At 40.9% G+C, this 13,610-nt stretch overlaps 1 protein-coding gene across 1 annotated transcript in view; it reads right to left on the reverse strand.

Moving 5' to 3' along the window:
• LOC114114063 (antigen WC1.1) overlaps positions 1-13,610 on the reverse strand; it is a 65,897-nt gene that overhangs the window by 18,389 nt on the left and 33,898 nt on the right. The gene's annotated exons all lie outside the window — the stretch shown is intronic.

The following is a 13,610-nucleotide window of genomic DNA, read 5'->3' on the forward strand; positions in this document are numbered from 1 at the left end:
GCTATAGTTTTTCCAGTAGTTATGTATGGATGTGAGAGTTGGACCATAAAGAAAGCTGAGGACTGAAAAATTTATGCTTGTGAACTGTGGTGTTGGAGAAGACTTTTGAGAGTCCCTTGGACTTCAGTCAATCCTAAAGGAAATCAGTCCTGAATATTCATTGGAAGGACTGATGCTGAAGTTGAAGCTCTAATACTTTGGCCACATGATGGGGAGAATTGACTTATTGGAAAAGACCCCAAAGCTGAAAAATACTGAAGGCAGGAGGAGAAGGAGGTGACAGAGGATGACATGATTGGGTGGTATCACCAACTCAATTGGTATGAGCTTGAGCAAGCTGCGGGAGATGAGAGAGGACAGGGAAGCCTGATGTGCTGCAGTCCATGGGGTTGCAAAGAGTCAGACATGACTGAGTGACTGAACTGAACTGACTGACTGAAGGAGCGCTACATGTACAGTAAAAAAGGTGAATGAATTAACTTAAGATGAGTAACTTGAAGTACACCATACCATTAAGAAAATGAAAATATCAGACAGAATTAAACACACAAAAGACATAATAAATATTTGTTCCAAAAGTCATCATCATGGTAATTTGCACCATTGTATTTGTAATGGTCAAGACCTGGCAACAAACTCAAATGTCTGCCACAAGTCGAATGGATCAATGCATGGTCATGTGCTCATTCAAAGGAATACTCTATAGTAATAAAAATGAATACAGTGTTGCCATAAACAACATCATGAGTGAATTTCAAACACAGTTTGAAATAAAAAAAAAATTAGACACGAAAGAAAACATTCTGTATGGTTATACATAAAGTTCAAAAACTGAGAAAATACCCTATGGCAGTACAAGGCTTAGGGAAGCAGTCTTCCCTGGAGAGGAGGACACGGCTATTGGGAGGCAACAGTGATTCTATGGTGCTGTGAATGTTCTCTTTGTAGATCTGGGTTGGGGAACATGACCTATGTATACACTTATTGTTTGTACTTTGTTCTCTATTATTATCCTTAAATAATAATGTTTCATAAAAATATTATTCATCCAAGTATTTCTTTCCCTGACATAGCACTTCTTAGCATTTCTTAGCACTTCTTTCCCCTGAAAAAATGAGTGAACAATGAGAATGCTATGGAGCAGGACCTTACGGAGCCTTCTCAGGACAGACCACCTTCATGTCCTCCACCTGCTTCTTTCTGTAGAAAAACCTTAGCCAAAGAATAAATTTAATCACAGAAATGAAAAAAAAATTTCAGAAACAAAGGAAAACAGTCAAATAGGACAAAATAATAATAGTTTAACCCTAAACAAAGTCAAGGATTTTTAGTTCCTCCTCATGGCTATAGCTAACATTCTGAGCCATATCCTTTGAGCTGTTTTGCAGATGCTGAAATCCCAACCATGTGGTAGAAGTAAATTACATGATGCCCAGACTAGCGCGATGCCATTTCCTTCTCCAGGGGATCTTCCCAACCCAGGATCAAGCCTGAGACTCTTGCATTGCAGGCAGGTTCTTTACCATCTGCGCCAACAGGGAAGCCCATAATCGTCACCTTACACAATTCCAAGAATCAGCCGCAAGAAAGTGGGAACAGACCAGCACTAGAACTGGTGATTAACTACATTTCAAACAATAAAGGTGACACTGATCAGACCTATTCCAAGATGATTGTCGGAGCTAGCTGTGCTATTCTTCAAGTAACCTGTCCCCTACCTCCACCTGTGCACTCCTGAAATTCCCGTTTAACAACTCTTATCCCTGATCAGCAAGGGGGAGCTGGTTCTTTGGTACATTACTCCTCTGTCTCCTCAGAACTGCTGGTTTTCTCAATAATGCTAGCTTTAAATTTACCCCATGCTTGTCTCTCAGTGTTGAATTCTTGAGTAATAAGGAGAGGAAACCTGAGTTCCATAATTTCATTACAGAATATCTTCCTTTCAAAGCCCGTTTTCCCTTACTCTGCTCTGGGGACATTTCACCCCAGGAGTTTCCTAAGTACAGTAGCCCTACCCTGTCTTACCTGAGCAGATCACAGAGGCTGTGTTGCCACAGGAACAGTCAGGAACACCTAGGGCAATCACGGGGCATTTCCATAGGAAGGACTCAGTCCCTGAGCAGTGAAATCGGGCTTTCCAGAGTTGATCACTGCCTTCTGCTCCATTTGGGGTGGAGATGCGACTCTACAGCCGAGCTGACGACAGACAACATTGGCATTGGCCAGACTCCAGTGGGAGGCACACAGAGCTCTCCATTGTCCAGAAATATTCATCTCCACCTGCCCCTCACATTGAGAGGTGCCATTTGTCATGAGTCGGACATCTGTGTACACTGATAGAAACAGACAAGATTTCAGCAAAATCTGATTTCTTTTTTAGCTTGAACTGATTGTACACGGAGGTTAAGTCCTGATATGCATCTCACCTGAACAGACAACTTGAACAGCTCCACTGTGGTGACACTTGCCTCCTGGACAGGGCACTCTGGGGCATGACCAGAGCTTAGGCTCCTCCCCTTCACACCTGAACTCTTCAGCCCAGACCCGGCGATCAGGCTCTCTGATGGGCACATGTCCCAGGATAGACACAGCCTTGCCACACCCCAGCTCTGCACAAATGACCTGGGCAGTGGGGAGTGTGAAGTTCCCATCAGACACTGGGGTCCAGGCTTCTCCAGAATGTACTTCTACTTGCCCTGAGCAGGGTCCATCCCCTCCAATCAGACACACAAATCCTGAGAAACAAAGAACAACAAACCCAGTGAGTGTTCATGAACCTGGCTGGACAATTGCAGACAACATCTCACAGGCAATGATGTGAAAGCTTTTTTTCCAGCAGTGGAATAAGAGGGGATAAGAAGAGAGAATTTGACTGTCATTGTCAAACTGCATTTTCATGAGCAAGTTTCTGAAGAGGTATCCAGAAGGATTGAAGAATCAATTCGGAGTGGCTGAATCCTGAGAATACACATTTTGATTACAAATGTTAATTCCTATCTGGGATCCTGGAAACTACAGTGCCAGAGAAACTGCACCTTGGTAAAAATTCAAAAGTGGGTAGAGAGCTGAACTGAGAGTGAAAAATGTCCATGGGATTCAAGAGGTTAGAGGCCTCAGAGCCAGAGAAATTTAGAGGACCATCCTGAGATTTCTGGGCCTAAAATTCTGGCCAGTTTTTTCTCAGAGCCAATATTCAAGTCACGAGGACAGGGAAAATCAGACGGGCTAGATCTGAGTGCAGGTATTATAATCTAATTGTGAAAGAAGTTGTCCGCAGGTAAATTTCAGTTCAGTTCATTTCAGTTCAGTCACTCAGTTGTGTCCGACTCTTTGCAACCCCATGAATTGCAGCACGCCAGGCCTCCCTGTTCATCACCAACTCCCGGAGTTCACTCAGACTCACGTCCACAGAGTCAGTGATGCCATCCAGCCATCTCATCCTCTGTCGTCCCCTTCTACTCCTGCCCTCAATCCCTCACAGCATCAGAGTCTCTTCCAATGGGTCAACTCTTTGCATGAGGTGGCCAAAGCACTGGAGTTTCAGCTTTAGCATCATTCCTTCCAAAGAAAGCCCAGGGCTGATATCCTTCAGAATGGACTGGTTGGATCTCCTTGCAGTCCAAGGGACTCTCAAGAGTCTTCTCCAACACCATGGTTCAAAAGCATCAATTCTTCTGCACTCAGCCTTCTTCACAGTCCAACTCTCACATCCATGCATGACTACAGGAAAAACCATAGCCTTGACTAGATGGACCTTAGTCGGCAAAGTAATGTCTTTGCTTTTGAATATGCTATCTAGATTGGTCATAACTTTTCTTCCAAGGAGTAAGTGTCTTTTAATTCCATGGCTGCAGTCACCATCTGCAGTGATTTTGGAGCTCAAAAAAATAAAGTCTGACACTATTTCCACTGTTTCCCCATCTATTTGCCATGAAGTGATGGGACCAGATGCCATGATCTTCGTTTTCTGAATGTTGAGCTTTAAGCCAACTTTTTCACTCTCCTCTTTTACTTTCATCAAGAGGCTTTTCAGTTCCTCTTCACTTCTGCCATAAGGGTGGCATCATCTGCATATCTGAGGTTATTGATATTTCTCCCGGCAATCTTGATTTCAGCTTGTGTTTCTTCCAGTCCAGAGTTTCTCATAATGTACTCTGAATGTAAGTTAAATGAGCAAGGTGACAATATACAGCCTTGACGGACTCCCTTTCCTATTTGGAACCAGTCTGTTGTTCCATGTCCAGTTCTAACTGTTACTTCCTGACCTGCATACAGATTTCCCAAGAGGCAGGTCCAGTGATCTGGTATTCCCGTCTCTTTCAGAATTGTCCACAGTATATTGTGATCCACACAGTCAAAGGCTTTGGCATAGTCAGTAAAGCAGAAATAGATGTTTTTCTGGAATTCTCTTGCTTTTCGATGATCCAGAGGATGTTGGTAATTTGATCTCTGTTCTGGAAGTTCACGGTTCACATATTGCTGAAGCCTGGCTTGGAGAATTTTGAGCATTACTTTACTAGCATGTGAGATGAGTGCAATTGTGCAGTAGTTTGAGCATTCTTTGGTATTGCCTTTCTTTGGGATTGGAATGAAAACTGACCTTGCTATCTAGGTTGGTCATAACTTTCCTTCTAAGGAGTAAGCGTCTTTTAATATATACTGTAGAGATTTCTAAACTGCAAAAGCCTCAATAGGAATGAAACATAGAAAGATTTGGGGGGAAAAAGACTCGTTCCACAAGATTTTAACACTTTCCATCCCCTGTGCTCCTCCCATTTGCCACACAACCCTGCTACCCTTTCCTATTTTTCCCAATGCAGAAAAGAAAAAACAAGCTTAAGAGCTACAAATAGATGGAAAGGAGACTCCAAAGGGAAAGAACTTTTGTAGGGAGTGAGGTGGAGTGAATGGCAGATTAAACAGGGAGTGGATGGAGTATGAGAGACAAACCGAAGTGAAGACTCATGATTATGATTTCATCCTTCAGGGACCCTATTTTGGAGAGAGAAAAATTAATCCAATAGGAAAAACCTTGCACATCATAAAGAACAACTTTTTAAATAATTTTCCTGGTTTTTGAGTGTGCTCATAATTATTTATGTACATGGTGGAATTTGTCCTGGTGAAGGACTCTGATTGCACAAGTTTGTGAACTTGGAAGCCTCAAAAAGAATAACATGACAATAAAAACCTACTATAGAGAGCAGGCAGAGAAGGCAATGGCAACCCACTCGAGTGTTCTTGCCTGGAGAATCCCAGGGACGGCGGAGCCCTGTGGGCTGCCATCTATAGGGTTGCACAGAGTCGGACACGACTGAAGCAACTTAGCAGCAGAAGCAGCAGCAGCAGCAGCATAGAGAGCAGGGGAGAACAGAAAAGGCACTGCAGAAATTAAAGAATTGAAGGATTAGCTTGACCACTTATACAAGAATGAATGATGAGAGAGAGGATGATCTGCTTGCCTTTTATTATTTATCCATTTCCATCTCCCCAGAGAGGTCCAGGTTAGGACTCCTAATCTATACTGACTGGGAGTTTGGTCACAGGCTATACATTCTAGATAAACCATTTTTGTTTAACTGGTTGTTGTTATTGTTGTTGCTCAGCCACTCAGTCATGTCCGACTCTTTGCTACCCCATGGACTGAATAATGACAGGCTTCCCTCTCCTTCACTATCTCCCCGAGTTTGTTCAAACTCATGTCCATCGAGTCAGTGATGCAATCTAACCATCTCATCTTTTGTCGTCCCCTTCTCCACCAGCCTCTAATCTTTCCCAGTATTAGGGTGTTTTCCAGTGAATCAGTTCTTCATATCAGGTGGCCAAAGTATTGGAGCGTCAGCTTCAGCATCACTCCTTTCAGTGAATATTCAGGGTTGTGTTTCCTTTAGGATTGAGTGGTTTGATCTCCTTGCAGTCCAAGGGACTCTCAAGAGTCGTCTCCAACACTACAGTTCAATAGCATCCATTTTTCAGTGTTCAAACTTCTTTATGGCCCAACTCTCACATCCATACATAATTACTGAAAAAACCATAGCTTTGACTAGATGGACCTTTGTCTCAAAGTAATGTCTCTGTTTTTTAACATACTGTCTAGGTTTGTCATAGCTTTTCTTCCAAGGAGCAAGCATCTTTTAATTTCATGACTGCAGTCACTGTCCACAGTGATTTTGGAGCCCAAGAAAATAAAGTCTGTCACAGTTTCCATTTTTTCCGCATCTGTTTGCCATGAAGCAATGGGACAAGATGCCATGATCTTAGTTTTTTGAATGCTGAGTTTCAAGGCAGCTTTTTCACTATCTTCTTTCACTTTCATCAAGAGTTCCTCTTCACTTTCTGCCATTTAGGGTGATGTCATCTGCATATCTGAGGTTGTTGATGTTGTTATATTAATTCCACGAGATTAAAAATTTAGAAAGAAAATGATAGAAGTATTTCTTGTATTCTGTTTTATATACACTGATAAAAGTTAAATATTCAAATATGTGCTGGATAATCAATACAGTCTTAGGATATATTAGGATAGAGACTTCTGAGATATATTATTTCTTTTTTATTTTCTACTTGATTTTAAAATTTACATGGAAGAATAAGTGTGAAAATTCCAAGAATATTATGAAATAGAAGGCTGATGTGAATGAGTAAAGATATTAAATATAATAAAGATCTATCCTTGTCTGGTCTCTTGCTGTGTAGACATCTTGTGTCCTTAGACACACATAGCATCTTGCACACCACACCTGGACCTTCAGTGCTGCTCAGAGAACCTCACAGTTGCCTTCATCAGCTCCCATTGCCATTCCCCTTCCTCCCAGCTACTATAAAACCTGTTCCACCTTCTTCAAAAACTACATTTGTCCTCTTGCTCCAAATAAGCCCCCAAACACAAGTCTCTTATATCAATGAAATCATTAAATATAAACTACATAATCTCTTATCATAAAACACACAAATTCATGTTTTATTACCTCCACCTTTGACTTGCCAGTGCATGGCTAAGTGTTCCTCCAAAGTTTGCATTTATACAGATATCTTAAAGGAAGAATTAGGGAGAGAGACTTTTCTAGTAACAGTGAAAGAATATATGACTCGGAGCATTTCATTCACAGTTCTCTAGTTCTACCATCAAAGAACTATGAACATTTACTTCTAAATTTGCAAAGGATAGAGGACTTTCAAAGATGGCAGAGGAATAGGACAGGAAGACCACCTTCTCCCTTACAAATTCCTCAAAAGAATATTTCAACGCTGAGCAAACTCCACAAAACAACTTCTGTAGGCTGGCAGAGGACATCAAGCAAGCAGAAAAGCAGACCATTGTCTTCAAAAACAGGTAGGAAAAAATATAAAAGACGAAAAAGGAGACAAAGCAGGTAGGGAGGGAGCTCCATCCCGGGAAGGGAAGCCCGTCCCGGGAAGGGAATTTGAAGAAGAGAGGTTTCCAAACACCAGGAAACACTCTCCCTGCCGAGTCTGTGGCGAGCCTTGGAAACACAGAGGGCAACAAACAGGAAGGAAAAATAGATAAATAATTAAAACCAACAGATTACAAGCCCAACAGTAACTCCCCCAGCGGAAAAGCAGCACAGACACCTGCATCCGCCACAAGCTAGTGGGGGCAGGGCAGGGAAGCGCGGGAGGCGGGGGCTGCAGTGCTTTGTAAGAATCGGGCAGGAATGCCCCACATGCAGGCAGAACGATCTAACTTGGGCTAGCAAACCAGACTGTGGGATAGCTACCACGAGAAAAGCTCGAACGTAAGACACCGCCAGGACCAAGCACAGAACAAAGGACGAAATGGAATAAGCCGGCTGCAGACCATCCCCCACCGGGGACAGGCAGCCAGAGCCCTAAGGACTGGAAAGGGGCAACTGCAGACCCGGAGAGACTTTACTTACCTAACTGCAAGCAGGCTTCTTTGCTAAGACTTCAGGGGGTGCTGGACAGTCACCATCTGCCTCACGGTGGGCGCCAGCAGTCCACCCAGAAAGCTGAGCAGCAGTGGCAGAAAAGGTGACAAGTCGCGGCGATCGCACTCGCCAAACTCCTGAGCTACTCGGAACTGGGAAGGACACAAAGCGCAGTCCCAGCCGAATCTGTGCCTCTGAGGGCTACCTGAGGGCCGAACCTGAGCGGCTTGGACCAGGGAAGTGCACGCAGCCTAGGGCCGGCCCCAGACGGTTCCCGGCTGAGCATCGTAGAGCCAGAGCAGTTTGTGCACCGTGAGAAGGGACAGGTCAAGCGGGGCTGAGACACTGTGTGCACACAACAGTGCTATTTGTTTGCAGCATCTCCCTTCCCCACAGCGCGACTGAACTAGTGAGCCTAAAAAACCAGCAAACAGAAGAAGTTAAACAGAGGGAACCACCTTGGAAGTGATCCCACATGGCCCACAACATCAGAGAAGGGCCAGAAATATTTTACTATTTTTAAAATCATTTCTTTTTTTTTTCCTAGCTTTTTAAAAAAATTGTTAAGTCTTCTATTTCTCCTCTAATTTTTATTTCTATAACCTACTATTACTATTTTAAAAAAAGACTTTTTTTTTTTAAGGCAAACACCATATATAATCTTTGGATGGTTGTTGGTGTTTTTTTTTTTTTTTTAATAATTCTTGTTTTTTTTTCTCTCTTTTTTCTCTTGTTTTTTTCTTTCTTCCTTTTTCCTTCTGCTTCTTTTCTTTAATATTGTATTTTTGAAAATCCAACCTCTACTCTAGATTTTTAATCTTTGCTCTTAGGTTTTTGTTGCCAATTTTGTACATTTAAAAACCCAAACTTCACTACCCAAGTTTACCTGAGAGCGAGATTACTGGCTTGACCACTCTCTCCTCCTTTGGACTCTCCTTTTTCTCCACCAGGTAGCCTCTGTCTCTTTCCTCCCCCATCTCTTCTCTATCCAACTCTGTGAATCTCTGTGTGTTCCAGACGGTGGAGAACACCTAAGGAACTGTTTTCTGGCAGGATTTGTCTCTCTCCTTCTAATTCCTCTCTTTTATCCTCCTGGCCACCTCGGTCTACTTCCTCCCTCTCCTCTTCCCCGTATAACTCCGTAAATACCTCTGAGTGGTCCAGACTATAGAGCGCACATAAGGAAGTGACTACTGGCTAGCTTGCTCTCTCCTCTTTTGATCTCACCACATCTCATTCTAGTTACCTCTAACTACCGCCTCCATCTTCTCTTCTCCTTGTAACTCAGTGAACCTCTCTGAGTGTCCCTCAATGTGGAGAAACTTTTCATCTTTAACCTAGATGTTTTATCATCGGTTCTGTATAGATGGAGAAGTCTAGAGGCTACTATAAAAATAAACCTGAAAACCAGAAGCAGGAGGCTTAAATCCAAAGCCTGAAAACATTAGAGAACTCTTGAATTCAGGGAACATTAAGCAATAGGAGCTCATCAAATGCCTTCATACCTACACCGAAACCAAGCTACACCCAAGGGCCAACAAGTTCCAAAACAAGACATACCATGCAAATTCTCCAGCCACACAGGAACACTCCCCTGAGCTTCAATATACAGGAAGCTCAAAATTATTCCAAAACCTTTGATGTCTCATAACCCATTACCGGTCACTCCACTGCACTCCAGAGAGAAGAAACCCAGCTCCACCCACCAGAACTCCAACACAAGCCTCCCTAACCAGGAAACCTTGACAAGCCACTGATAGAACCCCACCCACAGTGAGGAAGTTCCATAATAAAGAGAACTCCACAAATTACCAGAATATAAAAAGGCCACCCCAAATGCAGCAATATAACCAAGATGGAGAGACAGAGGAATACTCAGCAGGTAAAGGAACAGGAGAGTTGCCCACCAAGCCAAACAAAAGAGGAAGAAGTCGGGAATCTACCTGAGAAGGAATTCCGAATATTGATAATGAAAATGATCCAAAATCTTGAAATCAAAATGGAATCACAGATAAATAGCCTAGAGACAAGGATAGAGAAGATGCAAGAAAGGTTTAACAAGGACCTAGAAGAAATAAAAAAGAGTCAAAATATAATGAATAACGCAATAAATGAGATCAGAAACACTCTGGAGGCAACAAATAGTAGAATAACGGAGGCAGAAGATAGGATTAGTGAAATAGAAGATAGAATGGTAGAAATAAATGAATCAGAGAGGTAACAAGAAAAACGAATTAAAAGAAATGAGGACAATCTCAGAGACCTCCAGGATAATATGAAACGCTCCAACATTCGAATTATAGGAGTCCCAGAAGAAGAAGACAGAAAGAAAGATCATGAGAAAATCCTTGAGGAGATAATAGTTGAAAACTTCCCTAAAATGGGGAAGGAAATAATCACCCAAGTCCAAGAAACACAGAGAGCTCCAAATAGGATAAACCCAAGGCGAAACACCCCAAGACACATATTAATCAAATTAACAAAGACCAAACACAAAGAACAAATATTAAAAGCACCAAGGGAAAAACAACAAATAACACACAAGGGGATTCCCATAAGGATAACAGCTGATCTTTCAATAGTAACTCTTCAGGCCAGGAGGGAATGGCAAGACATACTTAAAGTGATGAAAGAAAATAACCTGCAGCCAAGATTACTGTACCCAGCAAGGATCTCATTCAAATACGAAGGAGAAATCAAAAGCTTTACAGACAAGCAAAAGCTGAGAGAATTCAGCACCACCAAGCCAGCTCTCCAACAAATTCTAAAGGATATTCTCTAGACAGGAAACACAAAAAGGGTGTATAAACCCGAACCCAAAACAATAAAGTAAATGGTAACAGGATCATACTTATCTATAATTACCTTAAACGTAAATGGGTTGAACACCCCAACCGAAAGGCAAACACTGGCCAAATGGATACAAAAACAAGACCCCTCTATATACTGCTTATAAGAGACCCACCTCAAAACAAGGGACACATACAGACTGAAAGTGAAGGGCTGGAAAGAGATATACCACGCAAATAGAGACCAAAAGAAAGCAGGAGTGGCAATACTCATATCCGATAAAATAGACTTTAAAACAAAGGCTGTGAAAAGAGACAAAGAAGGCCACTAAATAATGATCAAAGGATCAATCCAAGAAGAAGATATAATAATTATAAATATATATGCACCCAATATAGGAGCACAGCAATATGTAAGACAAATGCTAACAAGTATGAAAGGGGAAGTCAACAATAACACAGTAATAGTGGGAGACTTTAATACCCCACTCACACCTATGGATAGATCAACTAAACAGAAAATTAACAAAGAAACGCAAACTTTAAATGATACATTAGATCACTTAGACCTAATTGATATCTATAGGACATTTCACCCCAAAACAATGAATTTCACCTGTTTTTCAAGTGCTCATGGAACCTTCTCCAGGATAGATCACATCCTGGGCCATAAATCTAAACTTGATAAATTCAAAAAATCGAAATCATTCCAAGCATCTTTTCTGACCATAATGCATTAAGATTAGATCTCAATTACAGGAGAAAAACTATTAAAAATTCCAACATATGGAGGTTGAACAACACACTTCTGAATAACCAACAAATCACAGAAGAAATCAAAAAGAAATCAAAATATGCATAGAAACTTATGAAAATGAAAACACAACAACCCAAAACCTGTGGGACACTATAAAAGCAGTGCTCAGAGGAAAGTTCATAGCAATACAGGCATACCTCAAGAAACAAGAAAAAGTCAAATAAATAACCTAACTCTACCCCTAAAGCAACTAGAAAAGGAAGAATTGGAGAACCCCAGAGTTAGTAGAAGGAAAGAAATCTTAAAAATTAGGGCAGAAATAAATGCAAAAGAAACAAAAGAGACCATAGCAAAAATCAACAAAGCCAAAAGCTGGTTCTTTGAAAGGATAAATAAAATTGACAAACCATTAGCCAGACTCACCAAGAAGCAAAGAGAGAAAAATCAAATCAATAAAATTAGAAATGAAAATGGAGAGATCACAACAGACAACACAGAAATACAAAGGATCATAAGAGACTACTATCAGCAGTTGTATGCCAATAAAATGGACAACGTGGAAGAAATGGACAAATTCTTAGAAAACTACAATTTTCCAAAACTGAACCAGGAAGAAATAGAAAATCTTAACAGACCCATCACAAGCACGGAAATTGAAACTGTAATCAGAAATCTTCCAGCAAACAAAAGCCCAGGTCCAGACGGCTTCACAGCTGAATTCTACCAAAACTTTCGAGAAGAGCTAATACCTATCCTCCTCAAACTCTTCCAGAAAATTGCAGAGGAAGGTAAACTTCCCAACTCATTCTATGAGGCCACCATCACCCTAATACCAAAACCTGACAAAGATGTCCCTAAAAAAGAAAACTACAGGCCAGTATCACTGATGAACATAGATGCAAAAATCTTCAACAAAATTCTAGCAGTCAGAATCCAACAACACATTAAAAAGATCATACACCATGACCAAGTGGACTTTATCCCAGGGATGCAAGGATTCTTCAATATCCGCAAATCAATCAATGTAATTCACCACATTAACAAATTGAAAAATAAAAGCCATATGATTATCTCAATAGATGCTGAGAAGGCCTTTGACAAAATTCAACATCCATTTATGATAAAAAACTCTCCAGAAAGCAGGAATAGAAGGAACATATCTCAACATAATAAAAGATATATATGACAAACCCACAGCAAAAATTATCCTCAATGGTGAAAAATTGAAAGCATTTCCCCTAAAGTCAGGAACAAGACAAGGGTGTCCACTTTCACCACTACTATTCAACATAGTTCTGGAAGTTTTGGCCTCAGCAATCAGAGCAGAAAAAGAAAGAAAAGGAATCCAAATTGGAAAAGAAGAAGTAAAACTCTCACTGTTTGCAGATGACATGATCCTCTACATAGAAAACCCTAAAGACTCCACGACAAAATTACTAGAGCTAATCAATGAATATAGTAAAGTTGCAGGATATAAAATCAACACACAGAAATCCCTTGCATTCCTATACACTAATAATGAGAAAATAGAAAAAGAAATTAAGGAAACAATTCCATTCACCATTGCAACGAAATGAATAAAATACTTAGGAATATATCTACCTAAAGAAACTAAAGACCTATATATAGAAAACTATAAAACACTGATGAAAGAAATCAAAGAGGACACTAATAGATGGAGAAATATAGTATGTTCATGGATCGGAAGAATCAATATAGTGAAGATGAGTATACTGCCCAAAGCAATTTACAAATTCAATGCAATCCCTATCAAGCTACCAGCCACATTTTTCACAGAACTGGAACAAATAATTTCAAGATTTGTATGGAAATACAAAAACCTCGAATTGCCAAAGCAATCTTGAGAAAGAAGAATGGAACTGGAGGAATCAACTTGCCTGACTTCAGGCTCTACTACAAAGCCACAGTCATCAAGACAGTATGGTACTGGCACAAAGACAGACATGTAGATCAATGGAACAAAATAGAAAGCCCAGAGATAAATCCACACAGATATGGACACCTTATCTTTGACAAAGGAGGCAAGAATATACAATGGAGTAAAGACAATCTCTTTAACAAGTGGTGCTGGGAAAACTGGTCAACCACTTGTAAAAGAATGAAACTAGATCACTTTCTAACACCGCACACAAA

This window comes from Ovis aries, chromosome 3, assembly GCF_016772045.2.
Source record: "Ovis aries strain OAR_USU_Benz2616 breed Rambouillet chromosome 3, ARS-UI_Ramb_v3.0, whole genome shotgun sequence".
NCBI lineage: Eukaryota > Metazoa > Chordata > Mammalia > Artiodactyla > Bovidae > Ovis > Ovis aries.